We start from the raw sequence: 17,040 nt of genomic DNA, 5'->3' as shown, positions 1-17,040 counted from the left end.
AACCCAGGACCCAGAAGTGACCACTCTCCCAGATGTGGTTTCATGGGAGCAGACTCCATCTATTTTCATGTGCATCTATTTTCATGTTAGAATTTTACTTGACATAAAGTGGTTGGGGGGATATATAGTGCTTCAAGGACTGACTTTTTAAAAATAGGCTGGATTGGTACATAGGCAGAAAAAAAGACTGGAATTGAGCTGTTACTCTATGGGATGTGTCTTTTTTTTTTTTTTTTTTTTTTTTTTTTTTTTTTTGCGGTATGCGGGCCTCTCACTGTTGTGGCCTCCCCCGTTGCGGAGCACAGGCTCCGGATGCGCAGGCCCAGCGGCCATGGCTCACGGGCCCAGCCGCTCCGCGGCATATGGGATCCTCCCAGACCGGGGCACGAACCCGTATCCCCTGCATCGGCAGGCGGACTCTCAACCACTGCGCCACCAGGGAGGCCCTGGGATGTGTTTTTTAACGACTCACGTGGCTTTGACATATGTCTCTGGTAATGTCTATTAGAAGATTTGATCAGCCCTATGTGACCTTCAGCAGATCCTTTCCCCATTTTTGGTCTCAACAACCTCATCAGAAAAATGGGGCTGTTTATCTGATGATATCATCCTCTATTTGATGATGATATCTTCATGATTTGTTCTTTCTTCAGGGCCCAGTGTTACCCAATACTGAAGTGCACCCACCCAGCTCTGTGACCCACAGACACATGGTTGGAGCTGCAGGACCAGCTACCTGGAGGGAGGAATGTGGTGAGACAGAGGGGTGGGCAGAGGGAAGAGGGAGGCTAATCCTTGGAGTCCAGGACCAAGAGGCCAAGGGCACTAACAGAGGAAGGACCAAGGTCCAGTTTTAGTTCCCATATCTGAGCCAGGCTAAGCTGGAAATTAGGGACAGAGGAAAAAGGTCATTTCCCCACTTCCCTTCTTGCATGTCTGTGCCAAGGCAGGAGAAACCCTTTATGGATGATGATCTTCCTTCTATGTGTGCTCCTGTTGGTGTGTCTCTCTCCTCTCCAGTGGCATCTACTCACAGTGGCATTTCCAACAGGAGAGAGAGGGTCTCCATCAGTGTAAGGAAGGCGGGTTGACATGCCCCAGAGACATCCTAGTGGCCACGTGCCCAGAAGAGCTGAGTCTCAGTTTTAGCTTCCTCCATCCATCCTGGCCCCTCCCCCTTAGCCTGACCCAGAGTTTCCACTTTAGAGAGAGTAAGTTACCCTCAGTCATTTTTCACAAGACCAAATCCTACCACTTAAACGTGACTCTGGAAGGAGACAGCACTGCCTTGTTTTTCACAGCTTCACTGCAGTGATCTCTGACCCTGGGCTGTTCCCTGTTCACTGAGCTGATTCTTGCTTAGAGTCTCTGCTGCGTCCTCAGCCAGCCCTGTGCCCTCCCTCCTGCTCTCCCAAGTCCTCAATCCTCAAGATGTGGAGCAGTTATGAAATCTTCTCTGATCTAATCTAATCTCCAACAAGCAGCCTCTTTCGTTGCTTTTTCTCTCTGACAAACCTGATTTATCCTGATGTGTTGAACTTTGGGCCACTGAGGCCATGCTGACCTCTTTGGGGAGCTCGGCTTTTGTGATGCTTGAGAAGCCCCTCTCCTGAGAACTGTATCAGCCTATTCTGCATCACATTTGAGCCCATTTTTTCTAAAAAGGACCTGGGAAGGCAGCCCATGTTGTGATTAAAGCTGTGAACATCTCTCCTTTTTTAGGGTGTCTTTCAGCCCTCCTGCCTGCCAGGTAAGAGCCAGGGGCCAGAGGTAGGGTGAAAACCTCACCTACCTGATGTTATATCGAACAGCAGTTAGATGACAGTCATTTAGACAGTGGACATGCTGACAAAAGGGGCAAAACATGATGTATCGTATGTTTTGTTACATTATAACCATATATATCATATCATATCATATCACTTTATATTAGTTTGCTAGTTGCTAACAAAATACCCTAGACTGGGTGACTTACACAACAGATATTTATTTGCTCACCATTTTAAAGGCAGGAAGTCCAAGATCAAGGTGTCAGCATGTTAGGTTTCCTCTGAGGCCTCTCTCCTCGGTTTGCACACAACCAGCTGCCCTTTTGCTGCCTCTTCCCGCAGCCTTTACTCTGTGCATGCACCCCGGTGTCTCTCTGTGTGTCCAGATCTCCTCCTCCTGTAAGGACACCAGTCAGATTGGATTAGGGCCCATCCTAACAGTTGCATTTTACTGTAATCACCTTTTTAAAGGCCTTATCTCCAAATACAGCCACATTCTGAGGTTCTGGGGGCTAGACCTTCAACATATGAATTCTGGGGGGGACAGAATTCAGCCCATAAAAATATTACTCCCCAATCCCATAATCAACTTGCACTGAGGTCACAGCAAAAAGAACTGTCTCAAGTTGCAGTGTGAGAGATTTCAGCTACATGTAAGAAAGGTTCAGGCATATCCCAAGTTCAGATCCTGGGGCGGAATCTCAACAGGCAATCTAGAAAATATAATACATTTCCATTCATTTGGGACCTTTTTCAGAATTAGGAAGTTAAACTAAATGATTATTCAGTTTCAACATTAATTCATTTGATCAACCATTCATTTAGAAAACATTCACTGAGCCCTCACCTTGTGCCAGACATAGGGAATCCAGAAGTAAACCAGTGAAGGTTCTTGTCCTCAAGCAGGACTTATAATGATGTCTAAACCCTGGGTTTAGGGTTAGGTTGGATGGGAGGAAAGCAGGAGCAACCAAAAGAAGGCGTGTTAAGAATGCTATGAGGCAAGTGAAGGAGATTAAGAGGCACAAGCTTCCAGTTATAAAATAAATATATAAATAGTACCTAATTAAACTCACAAGCTTTTGCACAACAAAAGAAACCAAAAGCAAAATGAAAATACAACCTATGGACTGGGAGAAAACATTTGCAGTGCAACTGACAAGGGATTGATTTCCAAAATACACAAACAGCTCATACAGCTCAATAACAAAAAAACCAAACAATCCAATCAAAAAATGGGCAGAAGACCTAAACAGACATTTCTCCAGAGAAGACATACAGATGGCCAACAGGCACATGAAAAGATGCTCAACATTGCTAATTATTAGAGAAATACAAATCAAAACTACAATGAGGTGTCACCTCACACAGGTCAGAATGGCCATCACCAAAAAGTCTACAAATAATAAATGCTGGAGAGGGTGTGGAGAAAAGGGACCCCTCCTACACAGTTGGTGGGAATGTAAACTGGTGCAGCCACTATGGAGAACAGTATGGAGGTTCCTTAAAAAGCTAAAAATAGAACTACCATATGATCCAGCAATCCCACTCCTGGGCATATATCCAGAAAAGATGAAAACTCTAATTCAAAAAGATACATGCACCCCAATGTTCATAGTGGCATTATTTACAATAGCCAAGACATGGAAGCAACCTAAGTGTCCATCAACAGAGGAATGGATAAAGAAGATGTGGTATGCATATACAATGGAATATTACTTAGCCATAAAAAAATAATGAAATAATGTCATTTGCAGCAACATGGATGGACCTAGATTATCTTACTAAGTGAAGTAAGTCAGACAGAGACAGACAAATATTATATGATATCACTTATATGTGGAATCTAAAAAATAGTACACATAAACTTACAAAACAGAAACAGACTCACGGACATAGAAAACAAACTTATGGTTACCAAAGGGGAAGGGGGGAGGAATAAATTGGGAGAAGAGGATTAGCAGATGCACACTACCACATACAAAATAAATAAAGAACAAGGATGTACTGTACAGCACAGAGAGCTATATCCAATATCTTATAATCGACTATAGTGGAAAAGAATTGAAAATATATATATATATGTGTGTGTATATATATGTATAACCAAATCACTTTGCTATACACCTGAAACTAACACAATATTGTAAATCAGCTATACTTCAATAAAAATAAATAAGTAAGTAAGTAAGCCACAGGGATGTAATATACGCATAGGGACTATAGTTAATAATAGTAGGGCTTTCCTGGTGGCGCAGTGGTTGGGAGTCCGCCTGCTGATGCAGGGGGCGCGGGTTCGTGCCCTGGTTCGGGAAGATCCCACATTGCCGTGGAGCGGCTGGGCCCGTGAGCCACGGCCGCTGGGCCTGCGCGTCCGGAGCCTGTGCTCCACTATGGGAGAGGCTGCAACGGTGAGAGGCCCGTGTACCGCAAAAAAATAAATAATAATATAATACTGTAATAACTTTGTATGGTGACAGATGGTAACTAAACTTATCTAGCAAATTAAAAATAATAACAAAAAAAGAATGCCATGAGTTTTGAATGTTAGTGAAACCACAGACCTCACCCAGGGTCAGCACAGGCTTGTACATTTCCTTCCTGGCCCTCAGTAGTCCTTACACTCAGCAGGGGCTTCGGTTTGATAAAAGCCTGCATAAAGTATAACCTCCCAGGTTTGGGACATCTGAAAGACCTTGCACCTTGAGCCAATCTGAGGGAAGCTGGAGACATTTCTAAGTCCCACATCTGGGACAAACAGGTGTGAGGAGGGCCCAGTTGGCACCGCAGGGGTGTCACAATGGCCACAAACCATGAGTTTTGGGATCCTGTGGGCCCCGACACTGATCCCACTGCAACTGCAGACAAGCAGGCAAGAGTTCCCAAATCAGACACCTCTTCCCCTCACCTCACACCAAGGCTTGGTCACACCTTCCCTGGGGAGTCCACTAAATGCCTTTGGGATCTGTCCCGAGGGTACGGCTGCCGGAATCAGAGGTAGGGCTGCCAGGGCATTTACTTCCATCTAGAAGGTAAGCCTGCCATCTAGTGCCCAAGTATGGGTAGTGCAGGGGCAAACGCTTTCCTCGCTCTGGGGGCTGCATTCAGCCTGCAGCATATTCTTTGGCCGCCCTCCATGAAGGCAAACCACTGTGCTTTCAGAGTGGATTTGATTTTTTAGAAACAGCTTAAAGTCATGCAAAGCCAAATGGTTATTGGTGGGAATGTGAAGAATAACACAGGTTTTCCTCTGTGGTTTGTAACCATGTAAAGGAAGGTGTCTATTTTGAAGAATATACATATATATTTTTTTAAATTAGCGTCTTGAGGGGACTAAAAGTCTCATTTTTAAAAATCCAACAATGTGTACCATGAACTCCTACTACGGTACATTTTTATACAGAATTTAAAATACATCTCCCCCAGAAATGAATGTTGGCGCCATTTTTTCCATAGAGGCTCACCTTCTAAGGAAAGAATGGTCTGTATGATTTACTCACCTGCTGAGTAGGGAGCTGTCTATACAACCTGATGGATCCCAGTCTCGCCTCACATCCTGGTCCCTGAGAGCTGAGTATTAATCCCAGAATTGGGTTCTGCCTGCAGGACCATTCATCCTGGGGCTTTCTTCAAAAGACTTCTGATGGGGGAAAGGGCTAATGGAGGTACACGAGGCAGGAGATCAGCTCTGTTTCTATTTCTCAAAGAAGGTGTGGAGCCCGGTGTCCAAATCAGGGGAGAAAAGGGCCCAGAGTCCACCTGAGGACACAGAGGAAGCACCAGAAAGTTAAAGCACCAGAGACTCAGACATTTGGTTCCTAGGGCCAGTGGTTGAATGGCTGCTGCTTCCTTGAAAAGCAGGAGAGCCAGGGCCCCAGACTGAGCCTGACTCGGGTGGGAGAGGCTAAAGAGAGCCCTCTCCAAACCAGCAAAGTCAGTCTCTGGTGGTCAGGCCTCAGGTTCTGAGAGGCCTTCAGCTCCTGGTGTCTTAGGAAGAGGCCCCCCTGCAACTCCTAGAGCCCCCTTTTCCTGGAGCACAAGGTGGACCCATCTCCAGGATACTTGCTGACTTCAACATTATCTGAACACAAAGGGTCACTTCAGTTGAAATGAGCCTGGAATTCAGGCCTGACCACCAGTGTAGTTAGGAGAGTTAACTGATCTTTTTAAATATGGAACAAGGCCAGGAAAACAGGACACTCACTTGACCCTGAACCCCTGGCACTTACATTATTGCCTTTATCAGCAATATTCTGGAGCTAGAAGAGTGCCAGCTAATAAATGCAGAAGGAATAAAAGAATTTTTAGGGACTTCCCTGGTGGTCCAGTGGTTGAGACTTCACCTTCCAGTGCAGGGGGTGTGGGTTTGATCCCTGGTCAGGGAGCTAAGATCCCACATGGCTTGCAGCCAAAAAACCAAAACATAAAACAGAAGCAATATTGTAACAAAATCAATAAAGACTTTAAATGGTCCACATCAAAAAAAAGTCTTAAAAAAGAGGCATTTTAATAAAAAAAGAATTTTTAAAAATCACTAATACTCCAAATGAAATAATGGGTCTAGGTAAAAATCATCGATAGATGCTAAGACCATCAGGTGAAAGGTTAATGGGAACTTTGTGGGCTGACACTACTTAAACCCAGTGATCAATCTTGGCATCATTAAAAGTGAAACAACCAGATACTATATGCCTCATAGTAATAGCACCACACTACGAAGTATTGGTGCCAAAATATTGACCTGGAATCTAATCAAGACCCTGGATATAACTACCAGTTTATAGGAAATATGGAGGATAGAGGAACATATTACTTGATATCACTTGGTATTACATTGATATTACATACTTGATTCCACAGGAAAGCAATCAGATGAATACAGAACACAGGATATTATACAGAACAAATTACCTGGTTCCTCCTCAAATCAATGGTGAGGGTGGACTGCTTTATAATAAAAGAGACCAAAAAGACATGACTATATGCAATACATGGATTTTGAAAAAACCAACTCTAAAAAGATGTCTGAGATAATCAAGAAATTTGGACACAGATTGGGTTTAGATGAGATTGAGAACTGTTGTTAATTTTGTTAGGTAATAATGACACTGTGGAATGGAAAAAGTCTTATCAATTGGAGATACAAACTGAATGAAATGTACAAACTGAAATGTTTCAGCTATCTAATATTTGCTTTAAAGCATACTAGCAGGAAAAAAGGGAGGGATAGATGAAACAAGATTGTCAAAATGTTGATAATAATTGAAGCTGGGTCATGGGTACATGGAGGTTCTTTTTATTCTAATTTTGAGTATGTTTAGAAATTTCCAAAATACACACACACACACACACACACTGTGGTGTCCTTAACCCCTGTGCAGATCTCCGTTCATATAATATTATGCAAAATTCAGCCTCAGTTTGGGGTTTGAGAAGAATAGGTAGACTTATACAGAAGCGGCAAGGAATAACCATGGAGAATTTTGTGAGACTCTTCCTTCAAACATTTTGGATTTGAAAAGACAATTGAAAACAATGAGAGAGCAGTACATACCTATTAGAATGGCCAAACCCCAAGGCACTGACATCATCAAATGCTGGTGAGGATGTGGAGCAACAGGAACACCCATTCCTTGCTTGTGGGAATGCAAAATGGTACAGCCACACTGTATGATACTATAATGATGGATACAAGTTATTATACATTTGCCCAAACCCACAGAATGTACAATACCAAGACTGAACCTTAATGTAAACTATGGACTTGGGGTGATAATGATGTGCCAATGTAGATTAATCAATTGCAACAAATATAACACTCTGGTAGGGGATGTTGATAATGGGGGACCTTATGCATGTGTGAGAGCAGGGGATACATGGGAGATGCCTGTACTTTCCATTCAATTTTGCTATGAACTTAAAACTGCTCTAAAAGATAAAGTCTATTTTTTAAAAAAGACAATTGAAATGATCTTTTAAAAAAATATTCTACAGTCTCCAAAATGGACAGAAGACTTCCATGTGAGAAGAATCTAAAACACTATATCTTGGCAGTGCTGGGGACTGGCTACTAACTTAGCCAATATAACCAGCACCTCCCACAGACAAACAAGCAAAGATGTCTTTAGGGCATATCAACAAGCGAGAACACAGAGGAACACATGAACACGTGTGCTGACACACCCAAGGCACACACTACACACACGTATACTGACCCTACCACAGACACTAGCACAGCCACCTGGACGTGTGTAAGTGTCCAAATACTCACAGGATGTGAGAACTTACCCCTTCCCAGACAGTGCTGAAATATAAATCCAAATACAAACAAATTCAGTAGTACTGAATATTAATGCATGGCTAGATAGAGTGGAAAAACTTTGGAAATGAAAACAAAATATTCAAACATCCATGCTAGTACTCCTGGAAGATCTCTATTAACTTCAGGGTAAATTTAAAGTTGTGTCTCCAAAAAAAAAAAAAACACGTCAAAAGAAAAAAGATAGCATTTGACTTTCTTTTGCTTAGTTCTTCTTACACCACACTTTTCCTCTAGGAAATCTAACCCAAAGCCTCATTCAATGTCTGTGTACTAATCACTCCCAATTCTCCCTCCCTAGTGCACACCTCTCTCTAAGCTGCAGACCTGTATTTCCAGCTGCTCATTGAACATTTCCTCTTGGTAATTAAGGTGCAGGCTAAGTTTATTTCTCTCTCATATGGTAGATGGCCCAGGGCAAGTTAGATGGCTCTGCCATCCTCAACATATGCTTTTCATCTCTGAGTCCAAGGTGGCTATTTCAGTTTTGGTTATCTTTCAGCCAGAAGAAAGGAGAAAAGAGTCCAGAGAATTCATGCCCAATCCTTCTAAGACATGCATCACTTCTTGGACTTCCCTGGTGGCGCAGTGGTTAAGAATCTGCCTGCCAATGCAGGCGACACGGATTTGAGCCCTGGTCGAGGAAGATCCCACATGCCGCGGAGCAACTAAGCCTGGGCACCACAACTACTGAGCCTGTGCTCCAGAGCCCGTGAGCCACAACTACTGAGCCCACGTGCCACAACTACTGAAACCCATGTGCCTAGAGTCCTTGCTCTGCAACAAAGAGAAGCTACCACAATGAGAAGCCCATGCACTGCAATGAAGAATAGGTTCCACTCGCTGCAACTAGAGAAAGCCCGCGTGCAGCAACGAAGAGCCAACACAGCCAAAAATAAATAAATAAACAAACAAACAAATAAATAAAATTTTAAAATAAAATAAAAAATAAAAAAGAGTGGATATATGAATAACTGATTCACTTTGCTGTACAGCAGAAACTAACACAACATTGTAAATCAACTATACTCCAATAAAAATTAATTTAAAAAATAAAATAAAATTACAAATTATATGCATTATCTTAAAAAAAAAGACACACATCACTTCTTCTCACATCCTATTGGCCAGAGTGTGGTCACATGGCCGCTTTCTGCAAGGAAAGATGGGAAGTAAAGTCTTAAGCTGAGTGGCCATGTGCCAGCTAACACTATCCTTGCAGAAGAAGGGCAGAAAGGTATTGGGGGTTAATCAGAAGTCAGATATATCCTTTGGATATCTGAAACTCAGTATAAATAGAAGTAAACTCCTCATCTTCTTGGCCCCCTCTCCCATATCTATGTCTCCTCTAATCCCCAGCTTGATAAATGACCCAACATTTATCCAGTCACCTAAGTAGGTTTGCCAGATTAAATAAAGGATTCCCAGTTAAATTTGCATTTCTGTTAAACAAGGAATCATTTGGGAATTCCTTGGTGGTCCAGTGGTTAGGACTCCAAGCTTTCACTGCTGTGGGTGCAGGTTCAATCCCTGGTTGGAGAACTAAGATCCCACAAGCCTTGTGGTACAGCCAAAAATAAATAAATAAATAAACAAGGAATTATTTTTTTGGTATCAATATGTCCCAATATTGCATGCATTTTTATTTGATAAATCTAGCAACCCTAAACCCAAGCCAGAAGCCTTGAAGCCATCCTGAATACCTCCCTCTTTTCCCATTTTGAATTGTCTTCCAAATACTGCTGATTCTTTTCTATAGTATTTCTTAACCTGTCCCTTCCACCTCCACTGCACCTTCCCTGGTGTGGGCCATCACCCCCTCTCTCAGAGACTTCTGTATGGCTTCCTTCATGGCCTTCCTATTTCCAGCCTTGCCGCTTCTAATTCGTGCTGTGCACAACAGGTAAACTAGTCTTTCTAAAAGGTAAACCTGACCACACCACTCCCCAGCTTAAAATTATTTCATTCCATTGTTCCCCATGGCTTTCAGGATAAACTTATTAGCCAGGCCGACAAAAGTCCCTGATCTTTTGGCTTCTCTCTCTCCCTCTCTAGTCCCATCTCTCTCAGCATCTAATCCGTTAGTCCTGAGAGATGATTCAGTCACATCGAGCCTCTGGGAGCCCTATAAGACTATCACTCTGTTCCTTTTGATCATGTATCTCCTCCATACAGCAAGAGCTTCTCATTCCTACTGCCATCCCCACACACCCTATTCTCCTTTGCCTGGCTAAACCTTACTTATTCTGAAAAACCCAGCTTAAATGTCACCTTCTCCTTACTTATTGTTTTAGGCACATATTTTTGCTCTCATAGCCCTTGACAAACGCTGTATTGTAATAGTTGACTTATTTGCATGGCTCCCCAACTACATTTTAAGTTCCTCCAGAGCAAGGACTATGTGTTATTTATTTAATTATTTATTTATTTTTGTCAGAGTTTGGAGCAGAGAAAGGTTTATTGCAGGGCCAAGCAAGAAGAACAGGGTGGCTCATGCTCAAAACCCGTAAACTCTATGTCTTATTTCTTTTGATATATTCAGCAACTGATACAGTAATTAGCACTAGTAAACAAATATTTATTGGCTGAATGATGGTTCTTTGGCTTAAAATGTTCCTGCTCCCATCCCTGACTGGTCCAGCCGGTCTCAGTTGGACAGTTTCCTCCATTTACAGATGTGAAATTTTCTGCATCAGTCCTAAGCCTGTTGTATCTTTTTCCTCACTGAAACTCTGGGCTTTGTTTTCCATGGCTCACCCGTGATGAAAAAGCTTCTTGTACACTCCATTACGCTCCTACCTAAAGGATGTTGGAATAAAGAAATGACACCTTACCGAATGAGGCCCTGGCCAGTTCCCCTCCCAAGCTGAGTTTCAGATCATGATTCCAGCTGACATCAGGCAGCTGTTAGATGAGAGTTTTTCTCTTGCCCTCCCAACCCCCATGATTTGCCCCCAGCCCTCCCTCATCCCTGGGGAAATCACTTCTCTTTTTTTAATTTTGGGCCACATCAGCGTTTTGCAGGAGCAGGCAGCCATGCCTTGTTTGAGTTGTGATCTAACACCAGCTGACAGGTGGGTTTCAGGGGTGTCTCTGGGGCCATGGCCTAGTTAGTGGATTTACCACTCTAAACTCAATTACAGGAGACTTTCAGGCTCCACAGGCAATTCCAGTCCCTTTTTGATAAAAAACTCTGGTGAGTATATAAGTCATGATGATGATAGGGTCCTGCCATTTAATATTCATTGAAGTACACAAGTTTGGAAATTAGAAGCAGAGTTTAATCCATTTTCATATTTATATCAACATGAAGCTTTAAAAAGGATCCCTCCTTTGCTCCAGCAATCTTGTCGATTTCTCTTTTGGAATGATAAAGATAAACTGGCCACAGATTTTGTTGTTTTAAAAAATTAGAAATATCTGAAGTTATAATTATGAAAGTGTGAGCTTCGAATCTGTTCATCTTCAACTTAGAACTAATTCCTGCTTTTCACTTGAACTCCTGGGAGAGGTAGGTAACAGATAAGTCAAAGCTGTTGCCGTTTCCGGCAGCTAGATTTTTGGATTTAACTTTGGTATTGGAGCTCAGGGAGTATAGCCAGCCTAAGTAATGCAAAAACACCCCACTTTATGTAAAGGTAACAGTCACAAAATCACACTGTTCATGCTCACCAATAAAAGTTACAGGACTGTTCAAAGAGGGAGACTTGAAACCTGGGGAGAAAGAGTTAACAGTGAAGAGTGTGGGGAATTGTGGTGCTGCCTGCCTCATTCCTGCTTCTTCTTCTTTTTTTTTTTTTTAATGTGGATGAATGTTTAAGTATGGTGCTGTAGTTGAAGGCATCTCTTTTAATAATGCAACACACAGCTTCCTGAGGGGACAGCAGTTGATTTGGAAACTGAATATGGTGCACTCTAAATTCTCCTCCCCGAGGAAAGCTGACTAACTGATAAGTGCCATGAGCTAGCATGGGGACTCATTCTGTCAAATCAACTTGCTGGAAAGGCACTATGCAGAATCTTCTCCAGTCTCCGGGAGCTAATGTGAGCAGACACTTGTGACATTAGACAGTGCAGCAGGCCTGGCATAAAGGAAAAGTTCACCATCCGCCAACAAGGTGGTCTTTAGATGACAAGGATAAAGAAATCAGTGCAAATTTGTTAATGTAACAACTTGGAAAAGTGTGCTTCAAAAAAAAAAAAAAGCCACCCTATGGGGAGAAAGGATCAAAAGAAAAGGAAGGCAAGAACAGCACTTGGAAGCTTTCTTTGGGCTTTCTGCACCTTTGGGGCCATTGCCTTTTCTCCTGGTCCTTCTTCTAGGCTGGGGTATCTTCAGTTAAGTGAGTGAGTCCCAAACTTTGTCATTCCATAAGCCATTGCTCCACCTAAAACCAAATAAAGTAAAAGAGAAGTAAGGAAAGGAAAAGCAAAGAAGAGAAAAGAGAATTCTTGTGCCTTTGCCATTCTGGAGTAAATAACAGCTTTCCTATTTGAGATGGGTGATCACCTCACTGTCTCTAAGTGAGAATTCTTTTATATTTTTTAAAAGGCAATCAAATATTTAATTTAGTTATTCATTTATTTTTGGCTGTGTTGGGTCTTCGTTGCTGTGCGTGGGCTTTCTCTAGTTGTGGCTCACGGGCTCTAGAGGGCAGGCTCAGTAGTTGTGGCGCCCGGGCTTAGTTGCTCCGCAGCATGTGGGATCTTCCCAGACCAGGGCTCAAACCCATGTCCACTGCATTGGCAGGCGGATTCTTAACCACTGCACCATTAGGGAAGTCCCTAAGTGAGAATTCTTATTTGTCTGACCTTGGCGTACTAGTCCTGGAGAAAACCTGAAGTGATTATTACCTGGCAAGAGATATGGTGATAAGTGTCTGTGTCTGTCACAAAATAGAAGCAGATGCCCAAAACTGGATCAAGTATTTTAAGAATGACAGCACTATAGGGGAAAAAATGTAGTTAACAATATCAGATAGACAAATTTGATTGTGTTGAGTGTCTGATTCACACAGGTGGTTTTGCCAGGTTTTTCCTCCTTGGTTGGGTCAATTTAATCAAAATGGAAATTTGATATAGCATACTTATTCCATATTTAAATAAGAAAAACATATGACATGCTTTTGAGTATGACCTGCTACACCAGCTCTTCCATGGCAGCTGTGAGAGCACAGGTTCTAGAGAAAAACACCCTGAGTTCAGATCCTGCCTCTGCCACTTAATAGTTTTGATCTTGGGAAAATTGTTTAAGAAAAACATTTACCTCATAAGGTTATTCTGAAAACACCTGCCTCATAAGAGTATTATAACATCAGTGAATACATGGGACTTCCCTGGTGGTCCAGTGGTTAAGACTCCACGCTCCCAATGCATGGGGCCTGGGTTCGATCCCTGGTCAGGGAACTAGATCCTGCATGCTGCAACTAAGAGCCCACATGCCGCGACTAAAAGATTCCACATGCCGCAACAAAGATCCCATGTGCCACAACTAAGACCCAGTGCAGCCAAATAAATAAATATTTTAAAAAAGATAACATCAGTGAATACATGTGAAGTTCTGAGATCAGTGTCTGGGAAATACTAAGTGCTCTATAAATTTTGCCCATGATTATTATGTAAATGAATCTAAATGGGTTCCCATAGGTTCTTAATGATTATAACTAAAAAGAAGAGTTCTATGGCCAGATAAGCCTATGAATCAGGTTTAACACAATTAAACAATTTTTTAAAACCATAGTATTTCTCAGAGCCTTCCCCATGCAAATGTGTATTATAAATACCCAAGGAAGAATTTACTTCCTAATTTTTTTCACAGCCAGTGCCATTCCCCAAGTGAAGGAACAACAGTATTCACAACCTCTGGTTCAGAAGTTAAGAAAATTGTTGAGTCGTGGTTGCCTGAACCACTAGGATGGAAATTTAAAGCATACTGATTAATTACCATATAGACCAGGTAGGTCTTACTTAAAACTTTCCCTTTTTAAAACGTCATCTTATAAAGTGGGATTGGCAGGAGGCAGAATTGTATATGGTTAAAACACAGACACTACAGTTGGACAGACCTGGGTTTAAATCTGTCAAACAAGTTATTTAATATCTCTAAGCTTCAGTGTCCTCACCTGTAAAATGGGGGCAATAATGATATATACCTGCTAGGCTTGCTATATGAATTAAATGAGGTAATTCCTGGCTCTGTTAGCTATTATTGATGCATATATCCCACAGAGGGGCTAATGTTTGTCAACAAATAATGAGTTAGTTATTCTGTTCTCAACTACTCTACTCATTCAGAGACCCTGATGCCTCCAAGGTGGCTGTAGGAAAAGCACTGCAATGGGGCTCAGCATCTGTGGGCTTTAGAGCACCCTTTTTGCTTGATTGAGTAGTTAGTTGATGGAAATAATCACATGTTTACTGACATCATCATGCCTCCCTATGCCATTTCCTCTTCTGTGAAAAACAACAGTAGCACCCCTTTCCTACCTGTCTCTGGGTTGTTGTGAGATCAGATCCCTGATTCTCTTGTTCATATGGTTTTCTTAAAGTATAAAGGCTTATAGCTTTTTCAAAAATAATTTAAGGAATGCTTACTATATTCTAGGTGGTGTGCTGGGTCTTACATGTAATACCTCATTTTAATCCTCACTGTCAGGTGGGTATTATCATGCCTACTTTAGAGATGAGGAAACTGAAGGCTGGGAGGCTAGATACTGCTCATTTCCCCCAAGGTCTCATAGCTAATAAGTGATAGAACCAAGAATCAACTCCAAAGGTCTTAGAACCACTGTGCTTTAAAAAATAATACCATTAAAATACATTGTAAGTTTGAGATTAGTCTTGGCCACATACAATTCATCTCTCTACCAGGTTCTACAGAGATCTTTCTGACGTTGTAAAATCCTTAACTTGGAAAGCACACAGCAGTTACATGAATGAAGATGAAGCATTGGGTAGAAAATAGAATGATCAACACAGGATCCACTCTCTTAACTGGATGATTATTTATGGACACTGGCTAGTTAATTAACTTTCCCTGTGACCGATGTATATTTGCTATGATTATTACTATGATTAACATATGTTGGAGGACACCAACTGGAGAAAATCCAGTCACCTGTGTTAATTGATCTCTACCTCCTGGTAGCTCCTGGATGGCAAACTGACATGCACAGCAAGCAGCTTCATGGACTGAAGTTGAGCAAGGTCTGTCAGAGAGGGAAAATCCATATTAATGATATGCTATAAAACACTTTTTGTTAGTTACATATATTCCTTTACTTTCATTTCCCAAGAATAGCTCAGCTGTCAAAGCATTTCCAAGATTTCCATATATTCGGCAAATACTGTGCGATTGAATTATTGCTCTGAGAGAAGCTGCAATTAAAACACATTAATCATTGTAACAAAGGATCCTTATTGAGGCTGACAAAGGTGGTGAAATCTGATGAGTAATTAGTCTGGTTAATCTTTTAAAAGTGAATTAAACCGCTAACAAGTTAAATCACTGTGATTTTCAAAATAAGCCTCCAGGGTGAGCAGAGAATGGGAATATTATCATCATTTTAAAAAGATATTTTCTTCCTCTTTCTCATCTCTGGGCTTGCACTGGAGGCCCTGGGTTAGAATAGTAGGACCCAGAGGAGGAGCTAGGGAGAATGAGGCTGGTCAAGCTTTTTCCCACAATGATTTCTCAATATATCTAAGAAAGTCTTACAGTGGATGGAGGAGGAACCATGCATCGTGACCTTTAAATCTGATTCAGAACTAATATGGCACCTGCTTACCAGCCATTCTCAATGACCTCTGGCGGATATATCATGCCATTCTGATTTCTTTCCCACCAACCATGACAACAGGGTCACTCTTGTATAACTTTGCCTTTTGCCCTTCCCTCTAGTCAGATGGCTTATTCTTCCAGACAACACCTCTCCTCTTTGCATGTCAATTGCTGTGAAAGATCTGCCGTACCCTGAAATGAACTGAGATGGGCAAATGTGAACTAATAAATCATGGGAAATGGAACAACAGGATAATCCTTTGGGCTAAAGTCTTTACTTTGGCTGAGCCTCCACAACTTTTGGGAGGTTTAGTGGATGTTGTGATGCATGGTCCAGATGCCCTTCAGGTAGGAAGGACTTATTTCTCCAGCTGCTAGGAGCGCTGCTGGCATTTGGCCCTCAGCTGTTAGCCTTGAGTGAAGAAAACTGCCCCTCCAAGGTCATGCTTCCTTCCAGGGGCAGCTGGCACCCATTTACTGATGAATGTGGGGGTATAAAGACTGGCCTGACTTGGAACAACTCCAAGGGGGTCATTCTGATTCTGGAGTTCCCTGGGGGGTTGGCTAAGGCCTTTGCTGGGAGAGTATCGCAGCCCAATTTCTCCCTTATCCAATCTTAATTTCTTCTCCTCCCTATAGGTATTAATCACAAGAGGACTCCCTAACAAATAAACTGACTGCTAAACTGCTTCTCGGAATCTGCTTACGGGGACTTCCCTGGTGGCACAGTGGTTAAGAATCCGCCTGCCACTGCAGGGGACATGGGTTCGAGCCCTGGTCCTGGAAGATCCCACATGCCGCAGAGCAACTAAGCCCATGTGCCACAGCTACTGACCCTGCGCTCTAGAGCCCATGCTCCACAACAAGAGAAGCCACCATGATGAGAAGCCCACACACCACAACGGAGAGTAGCCCCTGCTCACCACAACTAGACCCAACGCAGCCAAAAGTAAAATAAAATTTTAAAAAATGATGGTGAGAAAGAACAACCATTAAAAACAAAATAAAAGAATCTGCTTTCTGGAGGCCCCAACCTATAACAGAAGATGTCTCATTTGTGAGATGGAGGTCTCTAATGACTATTGATCCAATAACAGCAGATGGGAAAAATGAATTGGCCAAGCTCCCAACTCAGCTACCTCCCAGCTCTACATACTCCTAGAGCATCTGTT

General features: G+C 42.3%; 1 long non-coding RNA gene across 3 annotated transcripts in view; it reads right to left on the bottom strand.

The window, feature by feature from the left end:
* Positions 1-17,040, bottom strand: part of LOC309815998 — an 85,142-nt gene that overhangs the window by 37,006 nt on the left and 31,096 nt on the right. For 2 of the 3 annotated variants that reach the window (XR_014295943.1, XR_014295944.1), the window contains exons 2-6: positions 15,206-15,296; positions 10,846-12,476; positions 7,324-7,445; positions 5,270-5,528; positions 1,999-2,166 (exon numbers count right to left, since the gene is read on the bottom strand). This is a non-coding gene — a long non-coding RNA (uncharacterized lncRNA). The remainder of the gene's footprint in view (positions 1-1,998; positions 2,167-5,269; positions 5,529-7,323; positions 7,446-10,845; positions 12,477-15,205; positions 15,297-17,040) is intronic. The other variant, XR_014295945.1, reaches the window with a different exon arrangement.

Source organism: Mesoplodon mirus, assembly GCF_964341445.2.
Source record: "Mesoplodon mirus genome assembly, chromosome: 14".
Taxonomy (NCBI): domain Eukaryota; kingdom Metazoa; phylum Chordata; class Mammalia; order Artiodactyla; family Ziphiidae; genus Mesoplodon; species Mesoplodon mirus.
Note: the sequence above shows the minus strand (reverse complement) of the source record. Positions and strands in the feature narration are given on the sequence as shown.